Source organism: Arvicola amphibius, chromosome 3 (genome assembly GCF_903992535.2).
Source record: "Arvicola amphibius chromosome 3, mArvAmp1.2, whole genome shotgun sequence".
Taxonomy (NCBI): domain Eukaryota; kingdom Metazoa; phylum Chordata; class Mammalia; order Rodentia; family Cricetidae; genus Arvicola; species Arvicola amphibius.
The window spans coordinates 9,143,100-9,162,130 of NC_052049.1; positions in this window are offsets into that span (position 1 = coordinate 9,143,100).

A 19,031-nucleotide genomic window follows, 5' to 3' on the forward strand; every position below is an offset into this window, starting at 1 on the left:
TCACCTTTATCCCCAGCACTCAGAGGAAGAGAGGCAGCTTTCCAGCAAATGCCTTTACCTGTCAAGCCATCTCCTTTCCCAGAATTATAACATTTTTTGTTGTTTTTTTGGGACAAGGTTTCTTTGTAACAGTCCTGAATGTCCTGGAACTCACTTTGTAGACCAGGCTGGCCTCAAATTCACAGAGATCCACCTGCCTCTGCCTCCTGAGTGCTGAAATTAAAGGTGTGTGCCACCACCGTCTGGTGAAGTATAACATTTTAAATATCTGGATATTCAAAATATTTATTTTGTTCTTAATGGTATTTTTTACATGTATACAAACTCATGTTCATCTGTTTTATTTTTTGCACTAATAGGAATATGCCAGTAATCATATGTTATGTACTTGTTTCAGTTTCCTAATTTACGTTTTAATAATACAACTCTGCATTATTCTGCCTATGATTTCATTGTAGGCATCCCTTTGGAGATCACGTTCAATCTGCCTTATGAACATTTCTTCAACATTTTCCTTAGTAAGTCTATGTGTTAATTTATTATTTTTTGAGAAGTGTTTTGAGACATTGTTTGCAATTGTTCTCACATTTATTGTGTTTTAGATTTTCTCTCCTATAAGTTTTTTAAAGCACTATCTGTTGGCATTTGTTCCTATATGAGATGTCCATTGTCAGGAACTCTTCTATATTCGAAGGTAATCTCTTTCAATGCTTTCAAACTCGAAGCTTTCTTCTTCATCCCCATTTTATTCTTGTGCACTTAGGCAAAGCTTCCTCTTCACCAGTCCTGGTCAGAGTGCCTGAGTTTCCAAGAGCACATTCTCTTTCTATTTATTGAATGTTGCTGGTGATGTCTAAATGCCCCCTGCTGCTTGTAAGTTGTATTAATTGGATATTTACTGCTACTTTTCATTTTGATTTTGATTATTTTTATCTTTAAAGTCACTAATATTCTCCAGATATTTCTCGTCTGTTATTAACATCACTTAATGTGTATCACATCCAGTATCTTACTTTCCTCTTTATTTCATTGCAGTTAGATTTCTGCTTAGAGAGTACATATTTTAAACAGATGTTTTATAATGTGAATTTATTTGAATATTTAAATTTGACTGGATTTCCTGTGGAAATTCCAGTGTCTAATAAATTCCAATGCTGGTGGGCCTCATTCTATTTTCTGGTTTATTTGGGAGTCCTTGGCAGCATTTTTCATGTGTTTTGTGATTTGTGGTTATGGTTTTATATTCCCTGAGCTGTTCAATGGCAATTCTTTGTGGCCTGGTTTAAAATTGAGTTTCTTCAGAGAATGTTTGTTTTTACCTCTATTAGGCATGGGGAGGGGTTGCTTTGTGCACTTTAAATCTTATTTGGACTTTGAGGTGTTCTAAATCCACCATATTTTATAAGTTTGTGTTGTGACCTGCAATGCCATCTGTTTTATGTGCTTTTAAGGCTTTTCTTTTCTGCTAAGTCAGGAGCAATATTTCTTACAGATCATCCAATAAGGGCAAGGGGCCTCACTTTTCCATTTTCTCACAGTATGATCATGTTCTTTGGGACATTTCCTATACTGAAAACAAAGAACCTCATTTTTGTTATTCGTTTTTCTGCAGAACAGCAAGAAATGAGTTCATTGTAGGAACTACAACTAGACACTCAAGCAAAAATCAACACTGGGCTTTCACACACTGAAAGGAAATCTATTTCTTTTTCAAATCACATTTTATAAAAAATTTTCATGTTTAAAATTAAATAAATCTAAATAAAATTTAAATAAAAAGACTTGAAACACACAAACACACAAATTTGAAGTAGAAGATTCCTGGTAGCTTATTAGGTCTCTGTGCACTAAACACTGTTAACAGATATGAGTATTGAGGATTTATTTGACCCACTCTAGCTCCATTACAGTATTGAAACATATTGGGAAGTCATCCATTGCTTTTTCAATGCAATTAAAAGAAAAATGGTAAAAGTTAGTTATTATGCAAAGTTATATTACCTTTCAAGCTGCATATGAGACCAGTGAACAGACGTACACACACATATTGAATTTGAATCCATTATTAGTCATAACTCCTTCAGACTATGATACAAAGCTTAAATAATTAAAACAGAGAGATGAAATAACTTTGTTAAATGTTGAAATACTAAAAGATATTCATTCTTTATCATATATTCACAAATTTTACTCATTGTATGGAAGTGTTAAGCAAATATAGACAGTTTATTGTATTTATTTTAAATTTTTATATAATACAATGAAGAATTCAGAAAGTTTTATATTCTATATGTAAGAAGAAAGAGACAATGTTGGCATGAGAAAGCATATTCCATTACAAAATGACCTTGAGCACTAACAGAGTTAGAGGGGAGCCTTCTGCTCAGATAAAGGAGTTAAATTGATCATATCTGTGAATGCAGACAGAATCTTTAGATTGTGCATCCTAAGTTAAATTTTCCATATTTAGGACTCCACAAAGGAGCACACATTGCCAAGAGCATAAAGAAGACATTCCCATCTTTTCAGAAAATATCTTAAGTACTCTATCCTACTTCAGTTTGATCTAGCAAAACTGATAATCAGATAAATGTTATTCCAAATGTTTATTGCAAAAGCTTTATCTTATCAATAGGGGTATCATTCACTATGCAATTATCTGATTGTTATCCTATGTCTGCATTAATTACTTTGGAGTTGCTATAATAGAATACTTGACATGAAGAATTTATGAGTGGAAAATTGAGTTTGGGCTCATCCCTTCACTATTCAGTCTCTCATGCTCAGTAACGTGTGGTAAAGATTAACTCTCTTCAAGGCTAGCAGGCACACAGGAGTGTCAGACAAGCCTCTGGAAAGCTCCAGCCTCTACACCATCATCCCAGATGTCTCCCTCCTCCAATATGGTTGCTTTCAGTGCCTAGCAGAAACTTCTAATAATGTCGTTGTATTATGAATCTACCAAGGGATTAATTGCTCATTAAATTTGAGCTCTCAGGGTCTAAATGTCTCTGTAATGTCTGAAACATCATCATAGACACACCCAGAAGTGTGTGCACCCCTAAGAATATCTAATTCTAATTGAGTTCACCTTCATAATTAATCATCATAGTATTATAATTTTGAAATGTAGCAATTGTAGATCAATTCAAAGAAGGTACAATTTGAGGCAAATGTTATTTTTCTTATACGATCAGTATTTTTTCAATAAAGTACATAATTTCATGAAATAGAAATCTTCATAGATACATCTAGCAGCTGATGTGTGAAACTATAAAAAATATTTTTGGTCTTTTATGACCCATACCTGGCATCTTCTTTAAAACAGTATTTCATGATATTTAGGAGAATCAAATACATGGTTATTTAACATTTGTGTATAAATTCACTATATAATATAGGAAGGCTGAGAACCACAGATTTATTGGATAGCAGATAGTCTCACATTAGTCTAGAATAATTTTACTGTTATTTGGAATGAGCCATGTCCCTCCCACTTACCCTTATCCAAAATCATAAGGACAGCAGATTAGAGAAAAATGTGGCCTCCAGGTTCTGCTTGTTATTGCCAACTAGATTATTGAAAAGGCTGTTTAAGTTTAAGGAATTTAATTTCTTCCCCACAACAGAGAAACAATCACATGTATCTTTTCTAGATGTTACAGTGTTTAAATTTGAAAACATTTTGCTATGGCGAAGAGTGTTGGATGAAAAATACAGATAAATTATTTGGTTTATTTAAGAAAATTTACCAGATGATTTAAACCTGCATCAGTTTACTAGTCAAGATTTTTATTCTTGGTGGTAAACTTGAGAGGATATGGAGGATCTGGGATCAAAAGAGAGCTATATATCTGAGTGCATGTGTGAGAGAGTTCCTGGAAGCAGTAACGGAGGTGGTCAGGACTCTCTCCCAGGGCTTGGAGCACCTTACAGCTGTGGCCCAAATACAAAGAGGTGCAGTGGAAGAACAGCTGTTCTTTGCCTACTCACTTTTTTTTTTTTTTTTTTTTTTTTTTTTTTTTGGTTTTTCGAGACAGGGTTTCACTGTAGTTTTAGAGCCTGTCCTGGAACTAGCTCTTGTAGACCAGGCTGGCCTCGAACTCGCAGAGATCCGCCTGCCTCACTTTTGACCCTTACTGGTGAGAGCATCCATTCTGTCGCTGCTTCTGTCTTGGTTATTCATAATATTTACTGATGCTGGAATCCTGTTTCCTCCGCCTCCCCATGTAGATTACACACTAAGAGTTCCAGGAGTCCTCTATACCTTCAGACCAAGACTGATGAGGCTTCCAGCCCTACAGGCTGAACAACACTAGTCCTTGGCCTGTTCTACATCCAAATAGCCACCAGAGGCTACCCAGCCACGGGCATGTAAAAGACGCTAAGAAGGACCCTTTGTAAAACTTATTCATCTCATAAAGAGACTTTCATTTCTTCCTACCTGGAAGATCGAAGTAAGTGCCTGAAAAAGAGCATCATCTTAAAGGGTAGATAAGAATCCTCTTCATGGTTGTCACTTAAAATATTCTAGACTGTAGGAGTTTGTAATTTTGTGAGTTCACTCTGAAAACAGGCTCTTTATTGTAATATGGGAAAGACAGCAGTAAAACAATCATTGTTTTTCAGACATGGTAGATCTGAGGAATACGGGAACTCACAGCATCTTTGACTGCATATAAGATACCTGTTCAAGATTAAGGCAGCCAATGTTCCAATAGAAGGGAGAGGACTCAGCAAGTCCCACACCTAGCTGAGGATGTCTTGTCAATGTGTGGCCCCTATAGGAGGGAGAATCAGTTTTCAACGAGGTTGTAGTACCTTAAAGACATCTGTGGACTAGCAAACAGCCCTGAACCAACAAACATCCTCACAGCACTTAGTATAATTAGTGGTTTTTTTTTTTTTTTTTTTTCGAGACAGGGTTTCTCTGTAGTTTCTAGAGCCTGTCCTGGAACTAGCTCTTGTAGACCAGGCTGGCCTCGAACTCACAGAGATCCGCCTGCCTCTGCCTCCCGAGTGCTGGGATTAAAGGCATGCGCCACCACCGCCCGGCCCAATTAGTGGGTTCTTTAAAAAGCATTTAAAATTGAAAGAAAACCTGGTTTGGGGATATGAAAAGAACTGGATAGTAAAGAATGGTAGTGGACTAGATCAAAACACATTATAAGCATGTATAAAGTTCTCAAACATTAAAGAATATTATAAATCTACTTAGATTTAAACTAATAGATTTTCATTTAACAAAAGCTAGTTTCAAAGAATGTACTTAGAGAAGTTTGCTAAACTATTTTTCAGACTACAAAAAATATTTAATAATAAAGCCAAAGAAAGTAAGTAAGGTCAGTTTACGGCAGTATCAGGTAAAAACCACAATTTTGGTGCTAAGTCCCTACTGTTGAAGACACTACACACTTGAGTCACAGGACATAGAAAAAAATGGGTACTGCTGTTGGAGGTTCATCTGTATTGGCTAGTTTTAGCAGTTTCTATGTAGGTTACTGGCGAGCAAAGTTGTCAACGATCTTACGCAGCTGAGTAATCTGTAATAGCAAGGAGCCTGGCGCGGTAAGAGCGCTGCTGCAGTAGCGGGGCAGATATCATGAGAGCAATTGGTAACTATCTAATTGGACACAAGGCCAGTGCCACAGGATGGAGGGCACATGCACTACTGACAACTGATGCATGAACTGGGTCTGCCGGCATCATAGGGGACAAGCTAACTAATCCTCTGCTAAATGGACAAAGTAACCAACTTATCCTGGTGGTCTTATCCTTAGTCCCGTAGTTTAAGGCATCTTCTAACTCTCATCAGAGAAACAGCTCTTTATAGTACTTGGTGATTAGCAAAGAGACCTGGGACTGATCGACATACAGAGTGTAAGAGACTAATGAAGGTGCGTGGTTGATCGGCAGTTATGATTCACCAGACAAGCTTTAATATATATATAAGTCAGTTTTAATAAAGGAAAGGAAAGGGAACTTACAAATCCAAGGTTCCAGCGAGGAGGGCAGGAAAACAAAGAGCAGGCAGGCCGCAGGCCCGCAAGATTTTATAAGTCAATATTAGCCTAAGGGGGACACGCCTAAGAGGGACACGCCTAAGAGGGACACGCCTTTAGACCAAGGGGGACACGCCTTTAAACCAAGGGGGACACGCCTTACAAAACAAGGTTTTGGGCTAGGCTTCCCCTTCATCTCCCCCTTTTGTCTAAATAAGACAGAACCAAACCAAATACAACTATATTCAATAGGAACAAATAATAAATATAAAATTACAAACAATATTAAGAAGAAACATATAACAAAAGTTTTACTAAGCATTCTATTTCAAGGAGTCTAAATAATGTAGAGGGTAACTACAATTATCTAATCTTCAACCCCATCAAAGATCTGAGAAGGGAAGTAATATTACTTAAGCAACCAGGAAGTACAAACAAGAAACTTCCAAAATGTGCAACAAATGACAGAGACAACTAACTACCTGGGCAGTCACCCAAAGTTTCGTTTTGCAATGTTGAGGCAACCAACTTTGGCTAAGGCCTAACACAACTGACATAACATTTTTCAAAGGCAAGGAACTTTTTGTAGAACTGTCCAACCCTGTCTTGGCAAGATAAGACAATCCTGTTTTTATCCATTTACGGATACTCTGAAACTCTGTCAGTGGTCGAGGTATGGGCTTTTTCTTTGCCTAAAGGCCACTTCTGCCAAGAAGAAGACAAGCTCCCAGTGGAGTGTCTTTGGTGCTCAACATTCTCTCGGGAGTAGAGTGGTGTTGCCAGGAGTGATTGTGTCTCATAAGTACCAAACTCTAGGTTAGATTAAAGGCCATGTTCTACAGCTCTTCAAAGAGGTCGAAGATTATACTATCTATACTAAATATAATTTCTATGTATCTAAAAAACCTGAAAAACAACTGTGCAATAAATGAGGACAATATCCCCAAACGTAAACAATGTCATTATACAAATAATATCAGAGGTAGAAATGTACATTGCAATATGATAAATATCTCAATGTAACAATTGTTTTAAACAGAGGTAGAAGCATACTCTCATACAATAGAGGTAGAAGCATATTCACATACAATGTTCAATATACAAGAATCAACACCAATGCAATTTTCTAATAACAATAATTCACAAATACTAATCATCCCATCAAACCAGGTAATCCCCCCCCCCTTTTTTTTTCATAAACACCCCTGAGTCCATATAATACCTCCCCCATCCCCTCAACCCTATACCATCTACTAAATGATGTCCCTAAACCAGAGGGCAAACTCTGTTGGGAGAGGGGGCGTCGTCCTCTAAGATTGCTTCTAGCTGACATGGGGGCGACATTCTTCTCAGGGGGTTCCATGAAAGCAAATGATGGTAAAATTCCCAGAATAACATTTGGTCGAGGAAATTGTAACTAGCCTCTGAGTGTTTTGAGGAGGTCCGGCCAGAGTGTTGTCAAAATTGTACACCATTTGAAACTGTCTTGTGTAGTTGGTACCAAAAAAAAAAAAAAAAACCAAAAAAAGGTCTAATTTTAGCGCTATTAAAAACATGACGTCATAGTAACCAGGTGAAATTGATGTTGTGGGGCCCCATCTTCATCCTGGAAACTTCAAAGATTACTGAAGGAAAATTTGTTGTTTGTTACAGGAAAGGTAAACATTATCTACAAAGACATATACAGACATATATATTCGATGAAAGGTATAATAAAGACAGACAGATATGAGGAAAGGCAAAGAAAGTTTATCAAGTATCATCATCATCATCATCATCATCATTATTATTATTATTATTATTATTACTATTATTATTCTGTCCCATTTCATGGCTCCTGACCTGAGACAGAAACTCTGAGATATCCCTTATAAACAGGCTTGGAATTGAAGAAGGACTGAGCCATAGTCCAACTCCAAAACCAGCTCTATATACATATAAATAAAGGCACAGTATATATGTAAAAAAAATGTTTTATACTTACTAAACATATTCGGGTTCTGTGTTGATCCATATTAGGTTGTAACTAGTGTCCATGCATCAGTATTTAAATATCCAGGGTCCCTTAAGTTCTTTGAAGATGAGTGGTTTCCTGTGGAGATAAGAAAAGAACCCTGCCCCCAACCTATATGCTTTTCTTACCATCAGTATGATCATCATCCTTGTGAATGAATTATTTTTCTTTTCCAAGGGGCTTCTTCTCTTCAAACCGAACCTTTATTAATTTTGACGGTATCCACAATTTTTCCTCTCCTGTGGAGACAAGAGCAAAACCCCTTCCCCAACGCAGCACATCTCCTGGCTTCCACTGCGAGGTCAGCACATCCTTGAAATAAACTGGTTGATTTAATTCAGCAGACTTTTCCATTATCCAATGTCTTTCTGCAGCCGTTGTCCCCTTCTCATTAGCGTTGAGAAAATTCAAGGTTAATAAAGCACTATGTAACCTATTTCTAGGGGTATTTTCCACCCCTTTCTGTTTGTTTAACATATCCTTTATAGTTCTATTTGATCTTTCTATGACTGCTTGACCTGTAGGATTGTATGGTATACCTGTAACATGCTTAATATTGTAATAAGCAAAAAACTGTTTCATTTTCCTAGAGACATAAGCTGGACCATTATCTGTCTTTATTTGTGTAGGTATACCCATGATGGCCATAACTTCTAATAAATGAGTGATTACTGAATCAGCTTTTTCTGAGCTTAAAGCAGTTGCCCATTGAAAACCTGAATAAGTGTCAATGGTGTGGTGTACATATTTTAATTTGCCAAATTCTGCAAAGTGAAACACATCCATCTGCCAGATTTCATTCCTTTGAGTGCCCTTTGGATTAGCCCCTGCAGGCAGTGGTGTTTGGTTATAAAAAGAGCAAGTAGGGCATTTCTTTACAATTTCCTTAGCTTGTTGCCATGTAATAGAAAATTCTTTCTTCAAGCCTTTGCTATTGACATGATGTTTTTTATGAAATTCAGAGGCCTGCAGCACACTACCAATCAACAATTGATCAATTTCTGCATTACCTTTTGCTAGAGGACCTGGCAGACCCGTATGAGATCGGATGTGTGTTATATACATAGGGCAAAGCCTGTTCCTGATCATGTCTTGTACCTGGATAAACAATGAGGTTAGTTCTGTATCATCAGGTATAAATTCAGCAGTTTCAATATGTAAGATTACTCTTTCTGCATATTGTGAATCAGTAACTATATTAAGCGGTTCTTTAAAATCCCTTACCACCATAAGAATGGCATATAATTCTGCCTTCTGGACAGAATCATAAGGGCTTTGTTCCACCTTACTCAAATCTTCTGATTTGTAACCTGCTTTCCCTGATTTATTAGCATCAGTATAAAATGTACGTGCTCCAGTTATTGGAGCATCACGGATGATTCGGGGAAGAATCCAAGAAGTTCTCTTTATAAAGTTAAGCCTCTTGCTTTTCGGATAGTTGTTATTGATTTCTCCCAAAAAATTAGCGCAAGCTCTTTGCCATGGTTCGTTATCTTCCCACATTTTTTTTAGTTCATCAGCAGTGAAAGGAACTATAATTTCTGCTGGGTCTATGCCTGCTAGTTGACGAAGTCTCAATTTGCCTTTTATAATTAATTCAGAGACTTTTTCCACATAAGTTTTTATTTTCTTACTTGGTTTATGTGGTAAAAAGATCCATTCTAAGATAATATCATCTCTCTGCATTAAAATTCCTGTAGAAGAAATTTTGGAAGGCAATATGACGAGAATACAACTGAGCTCTGGATTCACCCTGTCCACATGTGTCTCTTGTAATTTCTCTTCAATCATTCTCAGCTCCTTTTCTGCTTCAGCTGTTAATTCTCTGGGACTGTTTAAGTCTTTTTCACCATCCAAGGTTTTATTTAAATGAATTATCATATCAGGTGTTATGCCAACAGCTGGTCGTAAGCTGGAAATGTCTCCTAACAACCTTTGAAAGTCATTGAGAGTCCGTAACCGATCTCTCCTAATTTGTGCTTTTTGTGTCTTAATTTTTTGTAAACCTATTTTATAACCTAGATAATTAACAGAATCTCCTCTCTGAATTTTTTCAGGAGCAATCTGCAATCCCCATTTAGGTAAAAGTATTTTTACTTCTTCAAACAGTCTTTCTAAAGTAGCCATGTTTGAATCAGATAACAGAATATCATCCATGTAATGATAAATTATAGAGTTGGGAAATTGCTTGCGTATTATTTGTAATGGTTGATTTACAAAATATTGGCACAGGGTGGGAGAGTTCAACATGCCCTGTGGGAGGACGGTCCACTGGTATCTCCTTGTAGGTTGAGAGTTATTATAAGTAGGCACTGTGAAGGCAAACTTTTCTCTGTCTTTTTCTTGTAAAGGTATAGTGAAGAAACAATCCTTTAAATCAATTACTATGAGAGGCCATCCTTTTGGTAATAAAGATGGCAGAGGAATTCCAGATTGCAGAGAGCCCATAGGTTGAATAACCTTATTGATAGCCCTGAGATCTGTCACCATTCTCCACTTACCAGATTTTTTCTTAACAACAAATACAGGAGAATTCCAAGGGCTGGTAGATTCTTCTATATGTCGAGCATCTAATTGCTCTTGTACCAGCTGTTCTAAAGCCTGCAACTTTTCCTCAGCTAATGGCCATTGCTTTGTCCATATTGGTTTCTCAGTCAACCATTTTAGAGGCAGTGCTGTTCGTATCTCTGAAGGGCCATCAATTGCTTTGCATTCTTGTACAGCCCGAACAGCCGGTTTCCGCCTTCTGTAATATCTTTTAATATTTCCCTCGGTGATAGAGGCTCTAGAAGCAGCAGGAATGTTAATTTGGGTATTCCATTGCTGCAACAGGTCACGGCCCCATAAATTCACTGCAATATTGGCTACATATGGCCTTAATTTTCCTATTTGTCCTTCTGGCCCTATGCATTCAACCCATCTCGTGCTCTGCCTTACTTGAGATAGGGTTCCAATTCCCAGGAACTGAACATTTACATCCTGAAGAGGCCAATACGGATGCCAAGATTCTGGAGTAATGATACTTACATCCGCACCTGTGTCCAGTAGGCCAGTAATAAAAATGCCATTTACACATACTCTTAACTTTGGTCTTTGTTCATTTATAAAAGTCTGCCAAAATACACGTAACTCATCTTTCAGGCCATTTTTGCTTTTAACAGCAGGCATGGGGCTTTCTAATTTTCTTGATGAGGCATGTTCTGGGCAGTAACTGGAAATGACTGGACCACATTCGCCATGGGGGCCTGCGAGAGGCCCCCCATTGAGTTTCCCAGTGGCAACAGGTTGCCTTGTCTATCTCTTGTTGACCTGCACTCATTTGTCCAGTGTCTGCCTTTTCCACATCTCCTACATATACCTGAAGGCTGAGTCCTCCTACGTCTGTTATTTCTAGAAGAGGCATTATTATTATTATTATTATTATTATTATTATTGTTATTATTATTATTATTATTTCTGAAAATCCGTTGTCTGCAATTCCTTTTAATATGTCCCATCTTGCCACAATTAAAACATTTGGTAACTTGATGCCTCCTTTTTGCATTAGAAATTGCTTCTTCGACCCATGCTTCAGTGCCATAGTCAAATGATTCAACATTCATTGTATGTAAGACCCATTCGTCCAAGGGCGCTGATCTCATCTTTAAAGGCCCCAGGATCCTTTTACACTCCACATTGGCATTCTCATAAGCCAAAGATTCAATTATTATACGTCTTGCTTCTGGGTCAGATATCCCTATCTGTACAGCTTTAGTTAGCCTTTGTAAAAAATCACTAAAGGGTTCTCTCTGACCCTGTTTAACTCTGATATATGATTCCAGTCTCTGTCCTGGGTCTTGAACCCTGTCCCAAGCCTTTAAAGCTGCTGTAGTACATATGGATAAGGTGTGTTCATCATAATTCGCTTGTTCCAGAGGATCGGAGAAAAGTCCTTCACCTAGAATTTGATCTAGGGAGATCTCAATTCCCTTTGCTCTTTCCTGCTGTTCTAAAAGTTTAGCCTCTTGTCTGAACATGCATTTCCAATTTAATTGTGACCCACTCTCTAGAACAGCTGATACTAATTGTACCCAATCATGGGGCGTTGCCTTATTGCTTATAGACCAAGTTTTGAGCATCTCTCTAACAAAGGACGAATGTAGCCCAAAGTTCATAATAGCTTGTTTAATTTCTTTGAGATCATTCATACGGACGGGTTCCCATGTATATTCCTTGATGACTTTAGGGTTTTTGGAACCAGTCACCTTTTCTGACGTTACTATTGGAAAGGCAGGTAGAACTTTATGGAAATTATCCCGGAGAGTTTTACTCATTGACGGAGTTAAATTTCGCCTTTGTACCGTTTGCTCCTGTTCTATAATTTCCTCAATCTTTTCTAATCTGCTTACTATTGCCTTCTGTAAGGCCTGGATCTCCTGTCCAGAATTATGCTCCAAGGCCTTCATGGAGGATTCCAAAACATGAAGTTTGTCCAGTAGAGTTAGTATCTCATCCTTGGATAGAATTTTCATGGCATGAATTGTGCCTTCTTGTATTGACAATCTGTCAGCCAATCTGTCATATCCTTTAGACAAAATCCGATTTTCACATTCAGCAGTTTTAATTCTCTCTGATAATGTTTCAGACAGGGACTGAAGTTTATGATCCAAATCAGCTGTTCTCTCCTCCGCAGCAATGAGTCTCTCCTTAATATCAGACTGTAGTTTTTCTAAATTTTGCTCATTTGAGCGAGTCATATCAGACAAAGCCCTATTCCCTTCCTTGAGACCTTCAAACTCTTTCTTGGTGTCAGTCTGAATTGTTTTTGCAAATACCTCGACCGACTTAAAGTTGTCACTCAAAACAGTTGTGCCCTTTCTTAAGCATTCAACCTCTGTCCTAAGAATCCTGGTTTCATTCTGTAAGGACTTTATCATTTTTCTATTTTCAAACCATGTAAGGGAGAAACCAAATACGAGAAAAACTGCAAGCCCTATAAACATCCAAGTTATGGGAATATCATATGTATCCTGTAATATTTCTACCATAGTATAATTAAATAGATTGCAGAAGCTTTCAACGGTGATATGGTCAGACATTTTTTTTTTTTTTTTTAATCAAAAGAAATTTTACCTGAAATGACCGTTCCCTGCCAGTAGGTCGCTAGGGCAATAACCGCTCGGCCAAACCGAGTCTGCAGTACCAGCGGAGCTCGAATGTTGGGACTCAGGCAGTAACCGCTAGTCTCCGGCAGGTCAGGGCCCAGGCCGAACTCAGCCGGGACTGGTGCTGCCTGAGGGGTTAGTGAGCTCGGACTGAGTCACCCGAGCACACACACACACGTCCTTTGCTCCGTACAAGCGGGGCTGGGACAGGCTAGTCTGGGAAACTGCTCTGAAGCAATCAAGAGCCCAAGGCCGAATCCCTGCCACGCAGTGTGGGAACTGGAGCTGAAGGCTCCCAAATGCCCTAGTTGGACGCCAAATGAAGGTGCGTGGTTGATCGGCAGTTATGATTCACCAGACAAGCTTTAATATATATATAAGTCAGTTTTAATAAAGGAAAGGAAAGGGAACTTACAAATCCAAGGTTCCAGCGAGGAGGGCAGGAAAACAAAGAGCAGGCAGGCCGCAGGCCCGCAAGATTTTATAAGTCAATATTAGCCTAAGGGGGACACGCCTAAGAGGGACACGCCTAAGAGGGACACGCCTTTAGACCAAGGGGGACACGCCTTTAAACCAAGGGGGACACGCCTTACAAAACAAGGTTTTGGGCTAGGCTTCCCCTTCAGACTGGCATGCTCAGCTTTCAATGGGGGCCATCTACATCTCGTCCCTTGCCTAAGACTCGGGGTCATTGTGGAAGAGATGCCAGAGAGATGGCAAGCATTCAAATAGTACATATAATGTTTGTATAATCAATTAATACATAGTTTAGAATTACAAAATTAGGAAATGGTATCCTCATATGTACAGGAAGCATTTGACAAAAATATGGTGACCTTTCATACTAAAAAAATACCTGTGTAAACTAGGTCCAGAGGGTAATTTTCTCAAGTTAATAAAAGATATGTATATCAATGTCTCCTGAAGCCAATATAACTAAAGAAGAAAAGGAAATAAAAGGTACTCAGTGGCTTTCTTCACAGGTGGCATGTTTAGTCAGCTGTGAAGAAAATCTGAGAGACATGAATGAACATCTCTTTGAACTAGAGCCAATTACAGTAATTTGTAATGCACATCTTTTCAATGAATAATGCCCCTCATTTTTATATATGTACAAGTGAATCAAAGTAAAACATGGGTTATAGTATCAGTGGCTCAAAATAACATTTTCAGGAATATAACCTTCATAATAAGTATAAAAAAATATTAGAAAAACTATAAAATTCTCATGATGAAATTAAAGAAAAATTATATGAAACTCTATCCATGTTCTTGGTAGCAGATACTCAGTTGTGCTGATATGTCAGATGTCAGCTCTTCCTAATTATAGCTATATTTTTAAATGAAATCTCTACAAAAATGATAGGAAATTGTTCTGTCCATACTGAGAAACTGGCTCAAAAATTTGCATAGAAATCCAAGTGCCCAGAATAGCAAATTTCATATTGAAGAAGAAAAACACATTGGAATACTGACACTATCCATGCTAAAGAGATAGTAAGCAATATAGTTTAGGGATGGTGAGAGAATGGAGCAGCAGTGACCTACAGAGTAACTAGTGACCTACAGAATAACTCAGAAAAACTATCAGTTGATACGATAATAAAATCATTGCAAGGAACAACCATCATCTTTTACAGATATAATATTGGAATGAGTGCATATGTGTACATCAGAAACAATTCATCATGAATCTAAGTATAAAATGTGAACCTTTTGGGAAGCAATTTACAAAAATGCTCAGAAAACTTGAACATAATTACAAAATATGTAAACAGAATGATTTGAAACTATACTTAATTAAAACTAAAATTTAGAGTTCTGAAAAAAGTGTTGAGTGTAATTTGAGACTGCTCTTTCATTTCCCAGCTACCCAGACCCCAATAATTACAACACTGATTGTCCGATGACTTAGGTGCATTTCTAGCTAGCTCTTACATTTTGAATTAACCCATTTCTATTAATCTGTGTATCACTAGGAGGCTATTGCGTACCGGTAAGGTTCTGGCATGTCCTTCTCCTTCGGCAGCTGCATGGCATCTTCCTGACTATGCTTACTCTCTCTTTATATCTCTGCTCATATTTCCCTGTTCTTATTTTTCTGTTCACTTTATTCTGTTGTGCCGTAAGCAGAATCAGCTTTATTCATCAACCAATAAAGCAAAACATATACAGAAGAACATCCCACATCAGTTGAGAGCATGGGGAAAAGCCACCTGATAAATGGCTCTTGTATAAAATACATCAAAGACTTTGGAAATGGTAAATTCTACATGGATTGTTCAGTCAGTTAAGGGGTTGCATGCAAGCATGACAGTAAGAGTTCTGTCTCTAGAACAATGTAAGAAAACATGTGTATAGCAGCATGTGTGATTTCTGAGCTGGGATGGACATAAAAGTAGAGGAAGATGGATTTCTAGATGTTTCTGGCTAGCCAGCCTAGCCCACTTTCTGTCCTGCAAGCAACGAGAGATCCATCTCATAGAATGAGATGGATGACAATCATGTTTTTTAGCTTCTGCATGCAAACAAATATATTTGTAAACACACATGAGTATCCACACACAAACATACCTATGCACCCACAAATGCACACATGTTCATTTGCACACACAAATAGTACAATCTTAGTAATAGACCATTGACTTTAAGAGGCATCTCATCCAAAAAGATGATGGCAGGAAAGTATATGAAGACATTCTGCATTATATGTCATCTCAGAATTGTAGATGAACAGGATGATCAGATACCAGAAAACAATCCATCAAAATAGCAATGTGTATGATGCTGGAGAGATCAAATGCTGATGGAGAAAGATATAAACTGAAAACACTCAGCGTTCTTTCTATTAGAATGAACAATTTTACAGAGCACTGGTTTCTTATAAAACGACATACACTTTACCATTAAACTAAGTAATCACACTGCAAATTATTAACCTAAAGGAATTTAAACATATGCCTCCATAAATATTTGCACACAAATATGCATGGCAACTTTATTCATAACTTCTAAATTTAGAAGCAGCTAAAATATGCTCCAGTAGGTCAATGCATAAATATAATGTCATTAACACTAGCAATAAAATACTATTTGTACTAAAAATATAGGTTATCAAGTCATACAAAGGCATGGAAAACTTTCAATGCACATTATTTGGTAAAAACAGATAATTTGAAAATGTAGTAAGCTGTATGATTTTAAAAGGTCACATTAAGGAGAAGACAAAATTATCAAAATGGTAAAATTAATTTACTTTATTTGGTGATGTCTATGAATGGATAGCCCAAAGGCAAAATTTGAAGACATTGAGAATACAGTGTATGATATTAAAGTGATTGATGACCATCATTAAACATTTGTTGAGACATATAAAATATGTATAACTACAAGAGTAAACTAAAGTGAACTGCAGTGGTTGGAAAGTCATTGGCCCCCATATTCTCATAGAGAGTGGCACTATTAGGACTTGTGGATTTGTTGGAATCGTATGGCTTTGTTGGAGAAAGTATGTCACTGTGTGGGTAAGCTTGGAGGTTTCCTATGCTCAGGACACAACCCATTTCCTCAACTGACTTTCTGTTGCCTCTAAGGTGTAGCATAGTCAGCTCCAGCACCAAGTGTGCCTACACTTTGCCATGTTCTCCATCATGATGATAATGGACTGAACCTCTGAACTGTAAGCCAGCCCCAATTAAGAGTTTTCCTTTTTAGGAGTGGCCATGGGCATGTTGTCTCTTCATAGCAATAGAAATCCCAACTAAGATGTGAGCTGTGGATACTATATAAAGAAAATCTGCTGCCCTGGCAAGATGTTTCAGAGAGTCAAGAACCATATACATGTTTGAGGACTTTAGTCTGATACACTAGATCCACACTGTGGACAGAGATAATGGAATTCTATAAGTTATCCACTGATTTTCACAAGTCTGCCATGTCACACAAGGGCACACACATGCACATACAAATATGCACACATACACACACACACACACACACACACACACACCATATCAGGAAGTGTGATGAAAAATAATTTTAAAAAGATTTGTTGGTGTTGGAGGTTTCTCAGTGATAGCGAATGTGTCATACTAGGGGATGCCACTAAGAGGAAAAATCACAAATATGTGAAGTTGAATTATGAAAATTAACTGGACTTAATTAATAGATCAAGGCATCTCTCCACAAGGGTAGGATTTTTGTGCCAACAACTATGTATGGGGTTATTTAAGTTTTAGTTAATATGCCCTTTTTCTAATTACTCCCTGTTACAGTTTGTGTTCAACTCTCCCTCACTGAGTCGTGTGTTAGAACATTTGGACGTAGATAGTGACCCTGCTCTTGGAAATTATAGAAAACTTGGGAGGTGGTATTGTCTAACAGTACCCTCTGAAACAATTAATGTTAAGGAAAAGCTACTTAAGCAGGAAAGTAAACAATTCAAAGTAGCTCCAGGAAGTTCCCGAACTGACAGATTTATAAGGCCCAGTTGTCCCAAAAGCAAACAAGCCAAAGTGCTGTGAGTCACCCTGATGAGCAAAGCTACAAAGAAGACTCTAAGACCAGACCAACTTCCAAGCTGAGCTGGCTGGACAAGGACCTGTCACTTGGAAAGGACAATGTCCATCCTGTTAAGCTGCCTGTAGATTGTACAGTATGCTCCAGGTTCCCAACTTTTGTGAGCTGTCACCCATGCTGGGGTAGACTTTTGTACTGCAGCTCTCTTTGAGTCACTATTGCTTCTGTAAGTAACTCCTTACTCATATTCCTGTAAGTAATCCCAATAAAACTTATTGGTTCACAAAGTTGAACTTCGGTGATATCTTGTACTTTGATCTGTTGTGGGATCTCTATCTGGTGTGAGTAGACAAGTATGTTAGGTCTCCCCAGGAAATACTTGTCTCAAATTAGCTATTAGTATAGCTGGAGGAAGTGGGTGGGGTCTTTGAGTGTCATAGTCCTGGCTTCTTACTACAGTGTGCTTCCTGCTTTGCTTAAATGTGCTACAGCAGCTGCCACATGTTCCCAGAGCCTCCCATTGTCCTGCTTTCTCTTTCTGATAGACTTTATTCCCTCTAACAGTCGGCAAAAGTTAACTTTTTAAATGTATCTTCCTTCAGCTCACTGTTAACATTCTCATTCCTGGTCAGAGTGCTTTGGTTGGTTAATATAATGTAGATAAGATAATGATTTGTTTCTTTTATTCCTAATAATGCAAAATTATTAATTACCTTTGCAATCTGAAGATATCATGAGTACAGAATCAGGTAGTTACTGAGTTGATATATTAATCAGAACACTTAACATGCAATTTAGAAAACTATTAATTACTTTATTTATATGCTTCTTAAACCAAGGAAGGAATAAAGGAAACATGTCTTACTAAAATTAGCATCACAGGCATCACCCAGCACTTAGTCACCCCAAACTATGTAAAAATGACTGGTAAGAGGGTTTTTTGGGACAGATTTACTAGGAAGAAAAGGGAATGTCCACAATGCAGATGAGATTCTCTAGTGTAGCAGAAATCACATTATTCTGGGCAAGTTAATAAGGCACATTATGTTGACTTATAAAATTGTTATATGTCCTATAAAGCATCTCTACAAAAAGGTACAGAAGGGATCCTGACGATAGCTTCTTTTTTTTTTTTTTTTTTTGGTTTTTCGAGACAGGGTTTCTTTGTGGCTTTGGAGCCTGTCCTGGAACTAGCTCTTGTAGACCAGGCTGGTCTCGAACTCACAGAGATCCGCCTGCCTCTGCCTCCTGAGTGCTGGGATTAAAGGCATGCACCACCACCGCCCGGCCTGACGATAGCTTCTAATGGTGTTTCCTATGTACCTATCTTAATTCCTTACAAATACAGCTTTC